Source organism: Magnolia sinica, chromosome 2 (assembly GCF_029962835.1).
Source record: "Magnolia sinica isolate HGM2019 chromosome 2, MsV1, whole genome shotgun sequence".
In the NCBI taxonomy this organism is placed as follows: Eukaryota; Viridiplantae; Streptophyta; class Magnoliopsida; order Magnoliales; family Magnoliaceae; genus Magnolia; species Magnolia sinica.
In genome coordinates, this window is record NC_080574.1 from 132,438,025 (window position 1) to 132,459,126 (window position 21,102).

Genomic DNA, 21,102 nt, shown 5'->3' on the forward strand with positions numbered 1-21,102 from the left:
CCACAGTTGAAAGTTGTTTCCATGACGGGGCCACATTGAAGCTATTGTATCATCTAAACGGTTCATAGGATGGGAAAACACAAATATCAACATAATCTAAACTTTTAAGGCCCTATGAAGTTTTTAATGGTAGGTGTTCAATTCCCACTGTTTCCTATGGTATGGTCCACTTGAGTTTTGGAATTGCCTTATATTTTTTCTCATGCTCTAAATTCAACTTACATGGCAAATAAGCAGTTTGGATAATTCATAGTACATGCCCTGCATTGATTTTGTAAAATTTTTGATTTAAGTGTTAAAAAAGAAAAAAAAAAAATTTAGTACTCAAATCTGCAAAGGAAAAGATACCGTAATTACCTATGAAAATAATTATTACCCATTTACGTGGTAATTACAGTTCAGTAAAAAAATTCAAACGGTCCCTCGAAGAAAATCTTGAGTTGCTCGGGGAGCCACGTCACCATGATGTGCACGCATCACAAAAGTCAGGCCAATCCAGCTGTATGGAGGTACACGCCATATGAAACATGTAAAACTGCCCCAAAATCCTTCAATTCAAGTGGTGGGGTCCACGTGATGCACATGGCCTCTAAACCATGGAAGGTGCAACCGACCATTGTGATAGGACCGTCCGAAAATCTAGTCAACTCAGTCATCACGTGGACCCCACCACTTGAGTTGTATTTTTTCACCTTTCAATTGTGTGGCCCACCTGATGATTGGATCTGCCTTTATTTTAGGGCGTATGCCGTCACGGTGGGACTGACTTTTTGGACGGGTTGGATTTCATCCACATACCTGTGTACCATCACCTACGATGGCACGGGCACTGCTCGCTCACACACCATATGATCAAAACGTCACCATCATGGCGATCTGTGCAGAACCGTCCATCATTTCTTCTTTTTTTAAAATTCATTTTCAGGTAACGGTTGACCGGGATTGTCTGCACAACTATTTTACGCAGCTGCGTAAAACACCCCATCTATGTAGGACCCACTAATTTTTATGTGAATCCAATCCGTCCATCAGGTGGGAAATCTTATTTTAACCGTACATATAAAATATTATCCTAAAAGATTTTTTTGAGTCATTACAATAAAGCAGTGTAAAAATACTTCCTAAAACATTTAAGTTCTCTCGGTGTAGCGTCACTGAGTTTTTAATCATGCTGATTTGGGTATCTTCACTTCATCCCAATGAATTCTACCTGATTAAAGGGTTTGATGAAAGATACACACCATGGTGACCCCACATACAAAATTACGGTTGACATCCTTTCCCTATTTTTCCATTTATTGTGGCCTGAATAAAATTTATATAAATTTTTTTATTATTATTAGGATGTATAATTTAGTATAGAATCTGATGAACGGAGTAGATTGTACATATATAACTGGTGCATCCCACATAGCATCGATGTTGTACGCATAACAGTGTTGCAGGGGATACCGTTACCTTACATTACTCATGCATGCCCCCGTGCCTTTTCGTGCGTGGATGATACGATAGAGAAATGACTCAGATCGTGCCTTTTGGGATTGAGAAAAAAGATTCGGTGTTATCACTTGCATCTTTCTTTCCTATGAAGCATTTTAATCCAAGATTGATCCAAGCCACTGATTCGAGAGTTTTGGTTGATTACAAATCGGGCGAGTCAGGCTGATTCCTCCAATTCAGGCGAGTCAGAAACCCAAGTTCTACCCAACTATGGACGGCTTGTATTGTTGATTGGACATTCTTTTTCCATAATCCATCATAACCATCCTTTTTAATACAGTAAACAGTGGGATGATGATGTATATCGCTAGAACCTTCACAGGCCTACATTGATGTTTATTTGTCATCCAAACTGTTAATAAGGTCAGAAAACATAGATGAAGGGAAACACAAATATTAGGTTGAGAAAAAACTTCTGTGGCCCAAAGAAGCTTTTCAACAGTTGGCGTTCAATCTCTACTATTTCATGTAGTGTGATCATTTGAGCTTTGGATTGCTTCAATTTTGGGTTCGTAGCATAAAATCAGCTTGAAAAATGGATGGACGGAATGGATAATGAACACAAATCACGGTAGGTTCCATAGAGTAGCTCACCAGTACACTCGGTTACTCAACTCGCAATACCAGTCTATAATGTTGGACAGAGACGCGGATTGCCTGTGCGCCCCCCACCTACCACGTGCAGCCATTGAAACAAACGGGCGCGGATTGGGTACTACCCTCACCAGATCTAGCTAGAGACGGACGGTTCTGGCAGGGCTCTGTGCATGTGTTTTATCCACGCCGTTCATATATTTTGACATATCATTTTAGTGCATGAGCCCAAACATGGGGCAGATCAAAGGCTCTAAGTGGACCATATCACAAGAAATAGTGGAGAATGAACGCTTACTGTCCAAAACCTCCTAAGGCCACAGAAGTTTTGGATGAAGGTGATATTTATGATTTCCCTTCATCCAGCTCTACGTGACCTTACGAACAGGGTAGATGGTAAATAAATATTACGGTGGGCCCTATGAAAGTTTCAACTGTGGGTATCCATCACCACTGTTTCCGTAGTGTAGTCCACCTGAGACTTGAGATATGGATCTGCTACATTTTTCGGCTCTTATCGTAGGCTGAATGGATGGGTGTGTGCAAAATATATATATATATATATATATATATATATGGGAAAGGTTCTATGCGCTCGACTTCGCGATAAGCTCCCACTAGGTCGAGCTGTGTGGGCCCCACTATGATGCGTGTTGACCATCAACACCATGCATTTGATGGATCCCCTCTAAATTATGGGATATCTCAAAAATCAGCCATATACGGAACTCAACTCAGGTGGGTCATACCATCTAAAATCATGTGAAGACATGCCAAAAACATATAAAAGCACTTGGTGGGGCCCACTTGAGTTTTGAATGCTGCTGAAACTTGGTCTGAACCCTGATCCAAGTGGGACACACATAATGGATGGGCTGGATTTGCAAACCACATCTCGGTGGGCCCAAAAAATGATTATGAATGTTTTAATGGTGCACAGCCCCTCCCCACTTTTGTATGTGGTGTGGCCCACACAAGTCACGGATTGACTTGATTTTTGAGACCTAGACCCACGATGGAATGGTGCATCTGACTGATGGGGTAGATGTTCAAAATGCATCATGGTGGGGCCCACACAACTCGACCTCATGGGACGGTCTTGTGAGGTCGAGCTGTGTGGGCCCCACCATAATGCGTGTCAACCATCAACACCGTGAATTTGATGGGTCCCCTCTAAATTATGGGATATCCCAAAAATCAGCCGTATACGGAACTCAGGTGGGCCATACCATCTAAAATCATGTGAAGACATGCCAAAAACATATAAAAGCACTTGGTGGGGCCCACCTGAGTTCTAAATGTTGCTGAAACTTGGTATGAACCCTCATCCAAGTGGGACACACATAATGGATGGGCTAGATTTGCAAACCACATCTCGGTGGGCCCAAAAAATGATTATGAATTTTTTAATGGTACACGGCCCCTCCACTTTTGTATGTAGTTTGGCCTACACAAATCACAGATTGACTTGATTTTTGAGACCTAGACCCACGATGGAATAGTGCATCTGACTAATGGGGTAGATGTTCAAAATGCATCATGGTGGGGCCCACACAACTCGACCTCATAGTACCTTTTCCTATGCGCTGGACCTCACTATAAGCTCCCGTGAGGTCGAGCCGTGTGGGCCTCACTATGATGCGTGTCGACCATCAACATCGTGAATTTGATGGGTCCCCTCTAAATTATGGGATATCCCAAAAATCAGTTGTATACGGAACTCAGGTGGGCCATACCATCTAAAATCATGTGAAGACATGCCAAAAACATATAAAAGCACTTGGTGGGGCCCACCTGAGTTTTGAATGCTGCTGAAACTTTGTCTGAACCCTGATCCAAGTGGGACACACATAATGGATGGGCTGAATTTGCAAACCACATCTCGGTTGGCCCAAAAAATGATTATGAATGTTTTAATGGTGCACGGCCCCTCCCCACTCCTGTATGTGGTGTGGCCCACACAATTCACGGATTGACTTGATTTTTGAGACCTAGACCCACGATGGAATGGTGCATCTGACTGATGGGGTAGATGTTCGAAATGCATCACAATGGGGCCCACACAGTTCGACCTCATGGGAGCTTATCGTGAGGTCGAGTTGTGTGGGCCCCAATGTGATGCGTGTCGACCATCAACACCGTACATTTGATGGGTCCCTCTAAATTATGAGATATCCCAAAAATCAGCCGTATACAGAACTCAGGTGGGCCATACCATTTAAAATCATGTGAAGATATGCCAAAAACATATAAAAGTACTTGGTGGGGCCCACCTGAGTTTTGAATGCTGCTGAAACTTGGTTTGAACCCTCATCCAAGTGGGACACACATAATGGATGGGCTGGATTTGCAACTCGACCTCATGGAACAGTCTTGTGAGGTCGAGCGCATAGTACCTTTTCCCATATATATATATATATATATATATATATATATATATATATATATATATATCATAGTGGCCCCACAATCAGGGATTCACTGACGTGGATGGATCCAGGGATCCACCGAAGTCGGGTCCGGTGCGTGGGGTTACTTTTACTAAAAAGACGGTGAAAATAGCTGACGTGCATAAATCCATGCCGTCCATCATATACACAACCTTTTCTTGAGCCTCCCTCTTAAGAATGAAGATGATTCAAGGCCCGACTGTGGAATGAGTGCAGCTGTGTGCTCTATACACCCCCAAGGTGTCAGCGCCATAAAAATGCACCACATGCGCACGTCTGACGGGCGCGGATTGGGTACTTCCCCGCCAGTCCCAGCACGGGGATCCGAGGACCACCGTGATACATGTATTTTATCAACACTGTCCATTCAGTTTTCCATGTAAATTTAGATCATGGTTCTAAAAATAAGGTAGATCGAAGGCTCAAGTTGGCCACGCCACAGGAAGCAGCGGTGCTAATAATCCCTACCATTGAAACCTTCTTAGGGTCCACTATGATGTTTATTTGCCATCCTGGACGAATGGAAAACACAAATATCAGCTTGATCCAAAACGTCTGTAGCACCGAAGAATTTTTCAACAGTACGTGTTTAATCCCCATTTTGTGGTCCACTTGAGCCTTGAGTCTATTTCATTTTGAGGTTGGTATTCTAAAATGACATGGAAAAAAGTATGGACGGTGTGGATAAAATCCATACATCACAGTGGGCCACAGACCCCTAACCTGTCCCGAGCACGGACAGGCGGTGGAAGTACCCAATCCGCGTCCGACCGATCATACCAAACCATCACCGTCGAGGGGATATATGGAGAACCGTCCATTTTATTTTTTAAACAACCATATTGATATTAGTGCATGTGCCATGCCTTTCTTAAATGAGAAAACAATTTAACGGATCTCACGCTAGTTACTTTCACACGTGGGAAAAATGAATGAATGTGAATAAATTATTGATGTTGTTTATTTTCATAAAACAGCAGAGAACTGTCCATTCATTTTTTTTTAATAAACTGTTTTGAAGTTAGTGCATGGGCCATGGCTTTCATAGATTTGAAAACACATGGGTCACTCGTGCTAGGTGCCTTTCTCCGGCACAGGAGAAATGACTCAGGTGGTGTTTGTTTTTTATTTCACATGCTAAATACTTATGAAATATATATTAATAATTATTTACCATAGTAATTCCTCTGGCTAAGATTTTTTGTTTGCCAAGTTTGCTTGCGTGTGCTTGTAGGTATTGGTTTTAATACAAATGGGAGATTGCTGGAGTTAGTGCACTGGAAAACCATTTGTGCCTTTATCGGCTAGGCATGTGGACATGACTAGGTGGATTTCAGCCATTGATAGTAGGGACCATGGGTCCTTAGATTGGACACTAGATATGCCTTTGATTGATTTAGTATTGCTCTCATTCATTAGATTTTTGGAATGATTCTCTGTCAGTCCCTGGGAACTTGAGATTGGACATGATGGTTATTGACCTGCGAGAGCCATAGTTTATGAATCTTAGGGCCCGTTTGGACGGGTGGATTTGAACGGTAACGGACGGCTTAGGATGGATTGCGGAGTCAAATCCCGCCCCATACGATAGACGATGCGTTTGGGAAATGCGAGAGGATAAGAACGCAGCCATAAGTGAGGGATTCCCTGTGAGATTAGGTTATTCCTTCGGATTGGCGACTCTGGAGGTGGATTGCGTCTCGAGCCCATCCCAATCCCTCCGCATGTAGTCAATCGTTGGGACTGCGGGATGGGATTGGGGAGGCAGGGCAGGAGTAATGGCAGGAGTGATGGTGGGAGGTGATTTTTCGCGGCCAAACGGGGCTATAAATCCAGGTATTGTGTGGATCGCGATGGCCATGAGTTCCTCCATCATCATTGCCATCGCCGTCTGACGGTTGGGCTGAGGGCAGAGGTACAGCTTCTTCCTCCCTCTCGAAACTCTCATGCATGTCAAACCCTCATGTGCGGCCTGTAAGATAGCCCTCCGAGATGCATGGCTATTGTCTGCTTTCTGCCATGGCTTCCAGTTAGGGGATTTTTATTGTGCATGTTCGATTTCAGTCAGGGAACTGATAAATACACTGTTATATTTACTCTTTTTCTCCTTTAATCTTCCTTTGGTCACTGAATAAATTAGATTATCTCAAATTTCGCTACTAATATTACTGGATTTTGGGGGTTTTTAACGTGTTGCTTTCTCAATCCATTTACTCCCCCAAAAAATGGGGCTGTTGGGTAATTTGCAATCGTTTTCCTGTGTTTACACCGATTATGCGTTAATCCTGTTGTGGTTAGCGCAGAATTTTTGAAAATTTCATTTTAACGCTGCTCATGGCTTTGGAATTTTGGGATTTTTGGACTATCGATGTCTTAAACCATGAATTACCATGAAAATGGGGGTATCTGGATTTTGGGAGTCTTGTGTTATTTTTTAAGTAAAACTTATAGATTTCAACTGAAGCATGGGTAAAGATAAGCAACTTGGGATTGCACAAATTTTTCAGTCCATGAAGTCTACATTATCCTCCATGTCTATCAATGAATTTATCTATAGCCTGTAGTGTTTTCAGTTCTTTAATACTATTGGATTCCAACTACATATACACAATTGGATTTCTTCAATTACATAGTGTCTTTTGACGCCTAATGCTTTGAGTTTTTTTTTTTTTGATGTTGCTAACTCGCAACCTGGTTTTACTGAATAGAAGGTCATTGATCTCCAACCTTGCATTTGATAACGATCTCTGGTATGTTCCTTTCAACTATCTTATTTTATTTCTGTCCGATTAATTGTATTTGCTATTCATGTCTGATTCTGTTAATGGATATTAATGTAATGGTATTGTGCTGAGCTTTCTCTTTAATTTCATTCTGGACTTGTTTACAATAGTCGAGCTTTGCATATATGTTGGCTATGATCATATATTACCAGTAAAGCCTGTTTTAAATTCTTGAGTAAGGATTCTTCTCTTGCATCATGAAATCCACTGTTACCATTATTTCCACTGTTACCTGTGGTAAGAAGTGAAGGACCAATGAAACAGGACACCGTATCTTTTACCAGAAGAAATGATGAATTTTCCATAAAGCGGGTCCTATTTGTACAGCTGAAACTTTTCAGTAGGGAAAAAGGCAGCTGAGCAAACATTTAGCTATTTTGTTGAATCTTTTTTTCTTCCTGCAAGCTTTTTGAAGAAAACAAGAAGAGAAATGTGGTTGTATGGACAACTCTTTTAACTGGTTATGGCTCAAACGATAAACATGAAAGTGCATTGGAAGTTTTTTTTTAACATGACAAAGGTCAGGATAGAGCCCAACCAGTCCACTTTCACTAGTGTATTGAATTCATGCTGTAGGCTAGAAGCTCTTGATAGAGGAAAAGCGTTCCACACAAAAACCATTAATTTCATCCTGAAGCTTACACTTAAATTCTTGATAGAGGTAGTCTACATTCACTACCTCATTGAATCAGGACCCATCCATTGACATGAGGTTTGAGCACTATGCATGACTGTAGGATTCATACATACTACTAGTTTCTTAACTCTAAACATCAACCTTGAATCACGCACATCAACCGATACATACATACATCATATATGGATTCATACATATTACTAGTTTCTCAACTCTAGACATCAACCTAGGCTCTGTTAGATGCCTTGACTCTAAACATCAGCCTATGCTCCATTTTGATGGTTAGAATGGTTATTTTTTTGTTAGATGTCTTGACTCCAAACATCATACTCAATTTTTTGCCACATCATAGTTGCTGATCATTTGTTATTCTTGACATTCTCAGCACCCTTGATACTAAGGTCAAGTCTACCTTTGAGAAGAAGAGGGTATCATCTAAACAATCTCCTTTTGGCTTCTGGAACTTCTTTACTATGCAGTTTCCACTTCTCTGTATATTTTTCAGTTTCTTCTCCTTCTGCAATGCAAGACAATTAAATGATGGTTTCAAAGTGTTTCAACAACATAATAACAAAAAGGAGCTTAAGCACTATTTTCTCTATTGAATTTTGTTCGTATTTTCATGTAAATGTAGGAAAAAATTATGAGATATGTTGATTTGGCACGCAGCATTAAGGTGGGCCATCTAGAGACCACATGTGCCCATGTGGCACACTTGTGAGGTTCCAAGCACTACATTGTGTAGGTTTCACTTTGTAGATGCCCTGGTCCAAAATTTAAGTGATTCGCTCATTGAATGAGACAGAATGTTTGTAGATTTTATTCAGTCATCCATTTGTTTTGGGAACCTATTGACAAGTCTGATTTTTAGGCTAGGACTGCTACAGAACGTGATTCATGAGGTACATGCACACACACATGTAGGGTTACAAAACATCATAAAAATCTATTTTAATCTTGGGATGAATACTTGACAGGAGAAATGATCACCTATAACCAGTTACATGTAGCCCCAATCTAAATTTATATTCTTTCTCTGACACTTCAAAATATTGGAATAACTTTCTGGATTGGTGGAAAGGAAAGGTGGTTATTCCCACATAACCTTTTGAAGATCTGCGTGGATGTTGGCCAAGAGCTGTGGGTCTGAAGGGTCTTGAACCTCTGCTTGAGAGCTCAACAGCCCCTTCAAAATGACATGAGCTTCATCTCTGTCAGCCTTGATGAATTCCCAAAAAATCCTCATCGATTCTTCCATTATGTCCCCTAGCATTCTGCCTGTAACCGCATCATTTCCTCCACTGCTATCCACCATTTTCTCCTTATTCGAACAGTACTGCAATGCAAGCAGATTTAGTACAATTTTATAAATAAGATAGGTAATGATCACACACTGAAAGGGAAGAAATGGAGCTGGATATAAAAGGTAAAATGGGTGTAGGTGAAGTGGGGGCAGTGGTCTAAAGTTTTTTTTTTTTGGTCTGTTTGATTGTTGTTATGTGAATCTTGCTTGAGAGATCTACATGATATCTTGAAATCTTGACGCAGGGATGAACGTGATGAGGATAACTACTCCAAATCCACGGAGCTTCTCTGGACTCTTCATAGAGACTTCTCGAATCCACGAGGAAAGAAAGCAGAAAATAGGAATAAATTCTAATAAATTCAAAATTAATTAATTGATGAATAAAAACGAGTTCACTACCTTTTAAATAGGGTTAACAAGCAATGAGAAAGAAATTAGAATCAAACTACAACTCAAACTCTTAGAATCCGCGACTTACTATAAATAGTAAACTTACTATTTATAGACGGTCCTGATGTCTACTAGTGCGCAAGGTTTTCAGCCAAAAATAGTAAGTGTCCTATTTAGCCTCACCAAATCGTCCTCCTAATTATTCTAAGCTCTTTTCACGTTGGGTGCAACTCCTAAAGCCCGACGGATGAAGAGTTATAATCAAACTAAAACTTACCACTTATAGTAAAAACGAAATTAAAACAGGGAAACGACCGTCGATTCAGGGGTTTTTCGCAATTCTGGGCTGTGCAACCCAGTGAAACGGGTTGGTTGGCTTCAGTAGCTTGTTCTACCCCAAAATCATATATTTTACGTCACATAACTCATTCCGGATTGCAAGATACGCCCCGTTTAAGGTTCGATGGTCTGGATCACTTCTGTCGTCGATCGGGCCTTTTCTGATCCATCTTGGCCATGTAACTGTCCGCGACCCGCTCTACATCAAATCTGTAAACTTGTGTTTGAATGGTTTCATTGTTTTTATTTTCATTTTTTGATATCGATGATGGCTTCTTTTGTCGAAATTCATGAATCTTCATTTCTTGAATTGTTTCCTTGATCTACAAATTAATCTAAATGCTTATATTGAATTCTGTTTAAATATTACATGAACTGCAAGCAAACATAATGCAAAAAAGTTGATTTTACATCAAGGATATTTCTGAGATGCGAATTTCGGTTTGGAATATTGATGTAAATAGGAATTAGACAATGGTGGTTTTAGTAATTCAGTAGCAGTGCATATCAACCTTGGGGCCACATTTCCAAGACCATAATTCATCATGGTCATGTAAGGAGTCTAGGTCCCAGTTAGACCTCATTAGAAGTGACCTTTATGTATTTCCATGGAAATCACATATGCTAAAACAAAAAGGTTATTTATGATTCCTTTCCACAAATTTGCTCCAACGTGACATTTTTCTTTCTAGATCTACTTTTTGGGATTCCTTCCACCAGTCCAAACAGGCTTGACATTTTGAGAACCACCATTACTATGTGCATGTAAGTTCCAAATATTAGTTGCATGATCCTTGTAACTAGGTGACACTTCCACTCCAAATCATGCTTTGGACTCATTCTTCCATTCCTGCTTTCTAACTGTTGATACTTGCTAACATTTTTAAACAGATGCTTCCTCACCTCCAAACCTAAATCTGCACGGACACATATATATAGGAACGGACACCTTGATACTAAATCGCATCGAGCTGGGGATATTCTTGGAAATGGGAAGATCTAGGATAGGCAGTTGGTTGCTTTGAATTGTGCTTCGTACAATTGCATTCCAAATATATTGGAATTCTCCCTACAAAATATAGGCACCAACCATATATATTGCCTGATAACAATTTGAGAACTCCATGGATTCTTCAGATGAGGATGAGATGAAGAGGGTAATTATGTCTCAAGCGGTGTCAGCTTGTGTGCAAGCTGTTGGGGAATATTGTCGCTACTACATGTTCAAACAACCGGCACGTCATGGGGATGATGAGCGAGCAAAGTTCATCAATTCAATTATTCGGGCTAGCGATGGAGATTGTCTAGATCAACTTAGGATGAATCGAGATTTATTTTTTGAACTATGTACGATGATACGCGAGAAGACAAGACTTCGTGATACTCGTAATGTTAGTCTTGAAGAATAAGTAGTTATTTTCCTACACACATTGGGGCACAATGTTTGCAACCGGGTTTTAGGTCATAGATTTATTCGATCAGGAGAGATTGTCAGTCGGCACTTTCACCGTGTTCTAACGGCAATTGTATCACTATACCCCGATTAATTTAAACCAGCCGGAACAGAGACGCCGTTGGAGATACAAACAAATCTAAATTGGTCTGCTTACTTTCAGGTAATTTTCTAGTAGGTCTGTTTTCTAAGTCTGTAATTTTCACTTCAATCTGATGTGTGGTCCTTTCATAATACTTGGTTCGTATGGTTTAGGATTGCCTTGGTGTAATTAATGGAACACACATTCCCGCACATGTTCTAGCGGTTGACCAGACGAGTTTTCGCAATCGTAAAGGGGTCCTCTCCAAGAATGTCCTGGCAGCGTGTTCATTCGATATGAAATTTACATATGTATTGGCCGGTTGGGAGGGTTCTGCTTCCGATGCGAGGCTGCTACACAATGCAATGACTCGATCAGATGATCCCTTGATTGTCCCAAACGGTACTGCTTAAATGTTAAAACAATGTCAGTCTAATTTATAACTATGATTGCATCCGATTTTTCACTTAATAGAACTATGATTCGAATGTGTAGGAAAATATTACGTTGTCGACACTGGATACGCTCATTCACCTAGTTTCATGGCTCCATACCGGGGCGTTCGATATCACTTACAGGAGTATCGAAATTAAAACAGGAAAACGACCGTCGATCCAGGGGTTTTTCGCAATTCCGGGCTGTGCAACCCAGCGTAGCGGGTTGGTTAGCTTCAGTAGCTCATTCTACCCCAAAATCATATATTTTACATCAGATAACTCATTCTGGATTGCAAGATACGCCCGGTTTAAGGTTCGATGGTCTGGATCACTTCTGTCGTTGACCGGGCCTTTTCTGATCCATCTTGGCCATGTAACTGTTCGCGACCCGCTCTACATCAAATCTGTAAACTTGTGTTTGAATGGTTTCATTGTTTTTATTTTCATTTTTTGATATCGATGATGGCTTCTTTTGTCGAAATTCATGAATCTTCATTTCTTGAATTGTTTCTTTGATCTACAAATTAATCCAAATGCTTATATTGAATTCTGTTTAAATATTACATGAACTGCAAGCAAACACAATGCCAAAAAGATGATTTTACATCAAGGATATTTCTGAGATGCGAATTTCGGTTTGGAATATTGATGTAAATAGGAATTAGACAATGGTGGTTTTAGTAATTCAGTAGCAGTGCATATCAACCTTGGGGCCACATTTCCAAGACCATAATTCATCATGGTCATGTAAGGAGTCTAGGTCCCAGTTAGACCTCATCAGAAGTGACCTTTATATATTTCCATCGAAATCACATATGCTAAAACAAAAAGGTTATTTATGATTCATTTCCACAAATTTGCTCCAACGTGACATTTTTCTTTCTAGATCTACTTTTTTGGATTCCTTCCACCAGTCCAAACAGGCTTGACATTTTGAGAACCACCATTACTATATGCATGTAAGTTCCAAATATTAGTTGCATGATCCTTGTAACTAGGTGGCACTTCCACTCCAAATCATGCTTTGGACTCATGCTTGACTCATGCTTCCATTCCTGCTTTCTAACTGTTGATACTTGCTAACATTTTTAAACAGATGCTTCCTCAACTCCAAAACCTAAATCTGCACGGACACATATATATATAGGAACGGACACCTTGATACTAAATCACATCGAGCTGGGGATATTCTTGGAAATGGGAAGATTTAGGATAGGCAGTTGGCTGCTTTGAATTGTGCTTCGTACAATTGCATTCCAAACATATTGGAATTCTCCCTACAAAATATAGGCATCAACTATATATATTGCCTGATAACAATTTGAGAACTCCATGGATTCTTCAGATGAGGATGAGATGAAGAGGGTAATTATGTCTCAAGCGGTGTCAGCTTGTGTGCAAGCTGTTGGGGAATATTGTCGCTGCTATATGTTCAAACAACCGGCGCGTCATAGGGATGATGAGCGAGTGAAGTTCATCAATTCAATTATTTGGGCTAGCGATGGAGATTGTCTAGATCAACTTAGGATGAATCGAGATTCATTTTTTGAACTATGTATGCTGATACGCGAGAAGACAAGACTCCGTGATACTCGTAATGTTAGTCTTGAGGAATAAATAGTTATTTTCCTACACACATTGGGGCACAATGTTTGCAACCGGGTTTTAGGTCATAGATTTATTCGATCAGGAGATATTGTCAGTCGACACTTTCACCGTGTTCTAACAACAATTGTATCACTATACCCCGATTAATTTAAACAAGCCGGAACAGAGACGCCGTTGGAGATACAAACAAATCTAAATTGGTCTGCTTACTTTCAAGTAATTTTCTAGTAGGTTTGTTTTCTAAGTCTGTAATTTTCACTTCAATCTGACGTGTGGTCCTTTCATGATAATTGGTTCGTATGGTTTAGGATTGCCTTGGTGCAGTTGATGGAACACACATTCCCGCACATGTTCTAGCGGTTGACCAGACGAGTTTTCGCAATCGTAAAGGGGTCCTCTCCCAGAATGTCTTGGCAGCGTGTTCATTCGATATGAAATTTAAATATGTATTGGCCGGTTGGGAGGGTTCTGCTTCGAATACGAGGCTGCTACACAATGCAATGACTCGATCAGATGATCCCTTGATTGTCCCAAACGGTACTGCTTAAATGTTAAAATAATATCAGTCTAATTTATAACTATGATTGGATCCGATTTTTCACTTAATAGAACTATGATTCGAATGTATAGGAAAATATTACGTTGTCGACACTGGATACGCTCATTCACTTAGTTTCATGGCTCCATACCGGGGTGTTCGATATCACTTATAGGAGTATCGAACCGGGAGAGCGCCTGCAAACATGAAGGAACTGTTTAATTATCAACATACACAATTACGTAATGCAATCGAGCGTTGTTTTGGTGTTTTGAAAGGTAAATTTTTCATATTGAAGAGCGCTATGCAATATTAATTTCAAACACAAGTCCAGATTGTGATAGCATGTTGTGTCCTACACAATTATATACGTACTGAAAATGAGTCTCGACTGGACAACGATTTCGTTGGTATATCTGCAACTGATGCGGTGGCTATCCCGACACCTGTAGAGGTATCAACTAATGATGAGCATCAATAGTCCATTCGAGTAACTCAGCGTAAAAAAGATGCTTGGAATCAAGTACGCGATAACATTGCAGCCAGAATGTGGGCAAATGCTCAGCACAATAGTAGGAGTCGATAGTCGATACTTCCTGTGTCATTTACATTATATTAGTTGGATGATAGTAAATACCAAGCCACCATCGCACTCTATGTAACTGGTGAACTAACTCCAATGAGGAGTCATGTGATATGATGCCCCCGTATTCAAAATCCACTTGTCCCTATGATCATTGTGTAAGTGTCCGACCATGGATGTAGATAACACATCACCTCCACTCGTGCCCTCATCAGACTATGTTGTGTTGGCCTCCCTATAAGAATCTTCTGAGTTATCTTTTTTTGCTTTAGAATTTGTACAATCCTTCTTCATGTACCCGAAAAATTCACAGTTCTAGCACTTAAACTTTCCCTTACCTTTGCCTTTGTATTTAGATCTCGATTGAGAAGATCCACTGTCTCGCTCAGAATTCTACCCCCTCATAATAAATGCATTGGTAGAGGCGCCCATGTCACCACTTTTCTTTCTCATCGCCTTTTCTCGAAGAGCTGAGATAACATTATCGACGTTAAGGCTTGATCTACTAGTGCATGGAAAGTCCTTGAATGACTCGTACGAAGCCGAGAGAGAATTCAGCAAGATACATGCCTGATATTTATCTTTAATTATTTCCTCCATATATTGTAATTTGTAGATCATCTTGTTAAAGTTACTTATGTGGGCCTCAACATCACCTCCCTCTACCATCTTCATGTTGAACAATTTAAGCTTCAAGTATAGGCAATTTTCAGGAGATTTATTCACATATATATGTTATAATTTCGTCTACAAATTTGTTGCAGTTTTCTCTCTCATGATATTGTAGAGGACCTCATCCGTTAGGTACAATTAGATGGAGGTTCTCGTTTTCTTATCCAACTTGTTCCACTCATCATTTACCATAGATTCCGGTCGCTTTTCAAGGACCTCATCGAATCCTTATTGAACCAATAGGCCAATTATCTTTACCTTCCATAATTCAAAGTTATTTTTTCCTGAATACTTCTCAACATCAAGCTTAGGATTTGTTGGCATTAATACACTACTTTCATATTCAAACAAGCTCAATCACAAAGATTCCGAATTTAAAGTGGAAAAACCCTTACGGGAAAAAACCACGGCATCAAGCGATAGTAATCATTATGAAAGCAGAAAATTACAAGAGATAAAAAAAAAAACTTAAATTGAACAAGCCTCAAATCTCCCCTTATAAACCCTTTGAAACCCTAAGAACGAATTAGAAAGCCTTCGATACCCTTTGATACCTATTATACCCCTATATATAGCCTCTAGAAGAATCACAATCAAAATCGAAAACAAATCTCATAGATACGCAATTCTGCATAACTCTGCGCATACATTCGATGAGACTTCGATGGCATCGACAGGCCGTCGATGGCATCGAACCCACTTCAATGGCATCAAACTAAACACATAAATGTTCTAGTGACTAAATATGAAAATTTTAAATTTTACCGATAGCATCGAACATGCCTTTGATGGCATCGAACAGGGCACCTAAAGTGTCTAGCAACCAATTCGGTAAATTCCAGATTTTTCTAATGGCATTAAGCCAACTTCGATGGCATCAATACTGTCATTGGGAGACTCTTAAATTTACAAATTTAAGACATCGATCAAAACACACACACACACACACACATATATGTGTGTGTGTGTGTGAAAATATCCTAAACTCAGGTGCACCATTACCATGAGAGCGGTGAGAATTGAACGCCAACCCTTGAAAACTCAAGGGGGAAAGAAGCTTTTGGATCAAGCTCATATTTGTGTTTTCCCGGCACAGAGGCCTGTTTGTATTTTCCCTTCACGGAGGCCTGTGACCTTACGAACGTATTGAATAGGATATAAATAACACGGCGGCCCTTAAGAAGGTTTTAGTGGTGGGTGCCAATGCCCACTATTTCCTAACGTACGGTCCACTCGGGCTTTGGATCTCCTCAGTTTAGGCTCACGGCAACAGGGATGGATGGTGTTGATAAAACACATACGTCATGGTGGACCCCACAGTCGGGCGTATCCAAGCAATCCGCGTCCCGCAAAGCTACCCGGACCTGAAAGGTGCGGACGCGAATTGCGTACTACCCCCGCCCGTCCCTGGCTCCGAACGGGCAGGTCTCTGGGCGGGCCCACCGTGATGTATTTGTACATCCAAACCGTCAATCCCTTTTCTCATGTTATTTTAAGTGTAAACCAAAAAATGAGGTATATCCAACCCTTAAGCAGAGCACACCAAATAATTAGCTTGTTGCATTAAAATGCACAAAGCATTAAATGTCAGCTGCATTAAATACAAGAGTAATCTGTGGTGTGTTACATTTGATCGTTGGATCTGCCTCATTTTTGTCTTGATGTCTTAAAACAATCTGAGAAAAGGGATAGACGGTTTGGATGTACAGATACATTACGGTGGGCCCGCCCACAGAACTGCCCGTTCGGAGTTAGTGACGGGCGGGGTTAGTACGCAATCCGCTTCCGAAAGGTACTGCAGCACTTGTTGCATTGAATCCGGATGACAGAACCTCCTGTGGTCCACCACCATGTCGGTGCCACATCCAATTTTGCTCATCCGTTGGGCCAACTCATGTTATCATGTGAACCCAAAAACAGACAGATCAGCTCCATTGGGCCACGCCGCAGGAGATAGTTTTAGCATTGAAACTTTCTTGAGGCCCATCAACGTTATGGATCAGGACGATATTTGTTTTTCCCCTTCATCCTGGTGGGATTCACCTTATGAACGGGTTGGATGGAGTATAAACATCAGGGTGGGCCTAAAAAGCTAACAATGATGGGCGTCCTCATCTCCACTGTTCCTTGTGGTGTGGTCCATTTGAGTTTTGGGTCCTTACTCTTACTCGGGTGGTAGACTCTCATGAGTTTCAACACCGGGTCAGGGTTCGAGTACCCATAGGTGGTGAAATTCCACTACGGCGTGCGTGTGTGTGCGTGTGTAAAAAAAAGAAAAAAGTGAGCCCTACAGTTTTATTTCTATTTAAGGTCTCCTACTTCTTATGCATGGTTAGATAATCACAGCCGTACAAAAGATGGTCATACCGTCCAATTTGGTGCCCCATATTTTGAATGACTACGGTCAACAATGCTAGATGCCTGCAAGAGACGTGCTTTTCTTTCTTGCTATCCCAAATTCTCCGCATCTTTCGCTCGTCTCCGTACGTTAGAGAACGAGAAAAATATGAACGGCTCTTATCGTCCATCCAAACCACCGCGATTTCCTGGAATCCTCTTCGTTGTTTCCCTTCTCGAGAAATTCAAACCTGTTTCCATCACGGAATCCAAGACTTCTCGTCAGAAGACAGAAATAATAACCATTGTCCTGCCAAAACACGTGTAGTAAATCCAGGCCATGTGAAGGGTCCGCCATCATATACAACTACGGACCAATAATATCTGATAGTCTAAGCTTATATATTAGTTCAAACGACAACCGTCAATTGATTTCTTCTGTCTATACATTCGTTGTGATTAATCAATGTCGTTTTCATACCCACTGATCTTCAATGTGCTGATGATTTCTTTTAACGGATGGATTTTCTTTTTGTATGATGACGTGGCAGAAAAATTATGCAGTACCACCAGGATTTGGTGTAGACGGAAGTACCTGATCAACCCCTGTAAAAGAATACGATTCTTATTTTAGGGAGTTATATGCCAGTCAGACAACGTATGAAGGCATCATCAGAAATTGTATATTGGGAATATAATAACTCATCTTAAACTGGCTAAATTGTGGATACAGCTACTGCTAATCGCACTATCTAATTCAATGGAAAAAAATCCTGAACCCTGATATGTGGATACTTGTCTATGAACCGTCGATATTTCTTATTTTATCCGTCCAATAAATGTCCACCAATCAAATAGGCATATGATCAAATAAGTCTAGATTTTAGTTCATGATACATCTAAATTGATAATCATATTTTCGATTGTTTTATTTGACTGAATTATATATAAGATCATCTTAAACTGACTAAATTGTGGATACAGCTACTGCTAATCGCACTATCTAATTCAGTGGAAAAAATCCTGAACTCTGATATGTGGATACTTGTCTATGAACCGTCGATATTTCTTATTTTATCCGTCCAATAAATGTCCACCAATCAAATAGGCATATGATCAAATAAGTCTAGATTTTAGTTCATGATACATCTAAATTGATAATCATATTTTCGATTGTTTTATTTGACTGAATTATATATAAGAGTTGAGCATAATCACTTAAAGATATGCTCAAGCCACCTTAAGATGTCACTATTTTTAAGGTGATATTCACAGCGTATAGATAATTAAACCAAATCTTTCTCCATTATATAATAATACTCCTCTAAGATTAGAAAAATGTAAATTTCAGTCTGTAAAATCGGAATACAATAAGCATCTTTTAAAGCATGCAAAATCTCAAAACTATATTACCAACCCAGTGTACACTTCTAACTTCAATACTTTTACAGCTTACCTTTGAAAAATGTTTACAATCTAATGTCTAAAAAAACCTATAATTTTTCAAAAAACACTCAAAAATAAAAATGAAAAAGAGCCTCAATGAGGGAAGATTATTAGAAATGTTTTTATTGTTCTTATTTATACAAAGATAAATTTCTATAAAGTCATAACCATTACTTTAAGGTCATTTAAATGGGAAGACATATTCTTCTTCTTGTTTTCCAAATAATGACATTCTTTGGCCGTCATTTTGAATTCAAAGATGCTTTATTTACTTCAGAGATTTTAGGTTATAATCACTAACAATCAGAAAAATTATAATTTTTTTATAAGTTTGAAAAGTAATACTTTTGTTTTCTTATTTTGAAAAATAATTTTCTTTTTCTTTTCTTATTTCTGACATCTTCCCGAAATTTCTCACATCCCGCCGAGTATCAAATGTTTTCTATCCCACACTTCTCCCGGGATCTTGAGGCGCATGGACCCAACGTACTACTCAGCAATTTCATTTCCCCTCAAACGGTTGAATCCAAAAAGACTAAAATACCTTCTTTCTTTTTTCTTTTTCTTTTTTTTTCGGCTACTTACCCTAACAATCAAGAGATGTTTTAGTCAAAATATCAGCATTCGAACCGAATAAGGTTACTTCCCGCAAAATAAGTTTTTGAGCGGAGAAAATAAAAAAGGCGTCATACGGGCTCCTCCTCAGTTCTAATTATTTCTTTTTTCTTCTTAAATGATCCGGTACCAGTGCTAGTACGTAAGTTCACCGAAAATCACCATCTTCTAGGATAGCTTCTCAAATATACAGAAAATCCGGTCCGTTAAAATGCTTAGTATCATCAAAGATGCTATGAAAACCGAAGATTAAAATGTACAAGAATATTAAGGGCACACCACTAAAATCAACAATATCCGAAGATGGGACCCAGAACTTAATTTTTTCGTATATCATTAATTTATCAGACTCTGATTACGCGTAATTAAAATAACAGATACGACGTTTTCACGGATTAGATTTAATACACGAATGAAAAATTTGGCGGGAGAAAATGTGTAGTACCACAGGTTTACAGTACTCTGGGAGTACGTAACCTTTTCCCATTACTTTTGAGAAATTTACAACTGTACGACGCATTTACATTTGCAAGCCCACCTCTTTTTACCTTTCAAGAATAAGCCCCATCGGACGGCATGCCAAAGGTCGAAAATGCCCCTGCTTTTCCTTCCGCAAGAGGATCGGCCGCTGACGCTCCACGAACTCCGAGTTGTACGTTGTACGAACGGTTCAAAAGATATCAAAGTTACATGGGCCCCACAGTTAGGTATTTATTATATCCACAACGTTCATCCATATTTCGAGATCATTTCGGAGCATTATATAAATAAAAAAAATCAAACCCAAAGATCAACTGGACCACACCACAAAGAGCAACGGGAAAATTTAATTTTACCGTTAAAAATTTTGTAAGGCCAACCATAACATTTATTTTCCATCCAAGCTATTCATAAGGTCACAAAGACCTGGATGAAGAGGAAAAACAAATTTCATAATGATCCAAAACTTCTGCGGCCCCTAAAAGGGTTTCAATGGTAGACGTTCAATCCTCCACTACCTTTTACAGTGTGGTCCACTTGATAGCTAAATTTGTCTTATTTTTCGTCTCAAGACTTAATATGAGTTCTCCAAATAGATGGACGGTTTGGATATAACACATACCTCATAAACGGACCCACAAAGGCAATGGGGATTAAAATATAAAACCAAAAAAAATAAAAAACCTGGAACCTATGGCTACGGATTATAACCGTAGCCATAACTGCAGCCCATGGTTTTTCACTATGTCCTTTGCTATATATCGAAGGTCTTTCGATATGTACTTTGATATAACCGAAAAAGGTTCAGAATGTCCAACAAGTTTGCCTAAAAATTCCTACAATTTTCGATAC